This window comes from Sorex araneus, chromosome 7, assembly GCF_027595985.1.
Source record: "Sorex araneus isolate mSorAra2 chromosome 7, mSorAra2.pri, whole genome shotgun sequence".
Taxonomy (NCBI): domain Eukaryota; kingdom Metazoa; phylum Chordata; class Mammalia; order Eulipotyphla; family Soricidae; genus Sorex; species Sorex araneus.
In genome coordinates this window covers 15,556,065-15,558,686 of record NC_073308.1, presented here as the reverse complement: position 1 = coordinate 15,558,686, position 2,622 = coordinate 15,556,065, and the positions used below count along the sequence as shown (strand labels likewise).

The 2,622-nt window shown below is 36.9% G+C and overlaps 1 pseudogene; it reads left to right on the top strand.

Moving 5' to 3' along the window:
- Positions 1-438: 438 nt before the first annotated feature.
- On the top strand, positions 439-536 carry LOC129406620 (U6 spliceosomal RNA; annotated as a pseudogene).
- Positions 537-2,622: the final 2,086 nt, after the last annotated feature.

Here is a 2,622-nt window from a genome sequence, read left to right as displayed (position 1 = left end):
CAATCACAATGTCTCCACTAGTGAGAACCTCTATACTAAACACAAATAGCAGTTACTTTGTAAACAAGGAAGCTTATATTTATGTTCATTGTCTTTACTCTGTGTATCATCATTTATTATTATGAAAATGGAGAATGATATCTAATAAAAATTAACACTATTAGCTACATAAATACTAAAAATTATATTTTTCTCATTTCTGGAATTTGTTATGGAATCACCCACATCCCTTGGAGTTTGAAATTTCTGTTCCTTTTATTCATGTGATTCTCTATTTCTCTCTCTCCTTTCATATTTCCTCATCATCGTCAAATTTCTCTAGCGGTCTCAGTAACGTCTCCATTCATCCTACCTCTGAGATTTTAGAAGCCTCTCTTTACACATCCTTTCCAATGGTGCTGTATTGGGGGCTCTTTCAGGATCAGGGGAATGAGACCCTTGGCAGCAAATATACTAAAATTGGAACAATACAGAGAAGATTAGCATGGCTCCTGAGCAAGGCTGACACACAAATTCATGAAGCGTTCATGTTTCCTAAATAAAATTATTTTGCTTTTTAAAGAACCAAATTCTCTGGTTAAAATTCTACCTTTGCTACTTTCTACCACTGTGAACTTAGGCAGTGTCACTTTAATTCTTTGTGTCTTTATTATTCCAAATGTAAATTGAGAGCAGAGCATATTTATGGTTATGGTTATTTGAAAATTTAAGTGATTGGTTATATTCAAGTACTTATAACAGTGGTTGAAATCCAGTACATTCTCAATAACTCATCACCATGATTATTTTCATCACCATTATTATCACCATTAAAATTATTAGGATTCAAGAATATGTTGAATCAGAAAATAAGGGTGCCAGATTCAGGACAAAAAGGGTTTTTTTTTTAATATTTTTAATAGAAAATAGAAGCAGCAACCAAGACCAAGTCAACTCAAAGAATTCTTTTCCTGATCCCATCAGTAGATTCAGGAGACAGAATATTTATTCTGTACAGCCAGATTTATGGCCGGTAACAGAGATAAGACCATGATATCTTATCTCTGAGTGCCAAAGCCATTTGAGAAAAAAGTCAGATGATAAAGCTAAACCAGACATGGGAAATCGTAAGGAAAAAACCAATTCAATAACCTGCTCTGGAGACAGTGGGAATCTGCAGCCTTCTCTTCGAGGACAGGACCAAGTCAGGGACCCGCTGTCCCACATTGCTGCTCCAAGCCACCTCTGGCCCCAGAGTGGGCACTCAGGTATGTCTAAATGCAAGAGGCTCACATATAGATGTCTTCCGGCACTGTAAAATCTAGATTGTAACTATAATCTAGATTATAGAGCTTGAGCACAATTTAGAAATGTAAATTATTATAGCCATTCAAAACAGAAAATAAAGTGACATTATTTTTCTTGCACCTTAAATAAATTACCCAGTATCTTGGTTATCTCATTTTTCTACAGCTTTTAAGTCATAGCCTCCTTCGGTGTCTAAATTTCTATTTATCCATTACTATTTCTCCTTCCTTCTTATAAATCACGTGTGATTAATTCCTGCTTGAGAGTTAAATAACCTATGCAACAGATATTATAGTGAAATCAGTAAGTCCTGCACTTGCTGCATTTAGATGCTCTCTCCGGTCACACAGGGGATGCTCATCACACAGGCTGCCCTGCTTTAGGTCCTTTCTGGCCCTAGTCAGATCAGGAGCCTGAGCAGGAGGGAACCCACGTGACTTGAGGGCCTGTCCTGTCTGGCATCGACTCCACGCTTGAAACCCTCAGTTAAGTGAGCCAATAAAATCCCTTCTTTAAGCCGTTCTGAGCTGAGTGACTGTCATTTGAAACAAAGGATTCTGAAATGAGTGATATAGCAGTAAAAAGTAGCAAATATGAAATACTAAGAGATACATACACTTACTATCCTGAGGCCTCAAGTAGAAAACAGATTTTATTCTATTTCCAGTCTGTTCTGAGCCAGAAGCTTTGTAGAGGAAGCAGTCCACGGTAAATGAATAAATATTCTATCATTGTCAGGAGGAAAATTTGTCTTCTTTCCTAGCATGCTTATTCCCTTTCTGTTCCTTTCCAAGTATCTCCCAAACCCAAGATTTCCAATTAGTTAATAAACTATCTCCAGCTGTTCCTCTTGTTGTGCAAATTTCAATAGATGGAGGAAAATCAATTAGCATGCACCTGAACGCATTTAGACAAGATTTTCAAGTGACTTTTTAATTTTAAAAAAATATCTGAACAGCTCTATAGAAATAAATCCACATGCTTCTGGGACACAAGATTAAAAATGACGCCTGTGTAAAGAATATTGCCTGGGCAAAGAAAACAGAGATAGATATAGAGACAGACAGAGCTGAAGAGGAAGTGTCTTCTATAGAAATCAGACGTTCCATTATCTAGCCTAGAAAGCAGGTTTTAGTCTCTTAAAAGACCAAGGATAAGTAAGTCTCTGACACATTAGAGAGGAAGGGGGAAATGATTGAAATCCTCTTTAGGATTAGTTACTAACCAAGTTGTGGAACCTGGACATTTTAAGTCCAGTACTTTACCTACTTCATGTTTGGAAAGGGGTTATGCTTATCTTATCAAAAATGCAAAGCACTTCAGGCTGCCGAGATA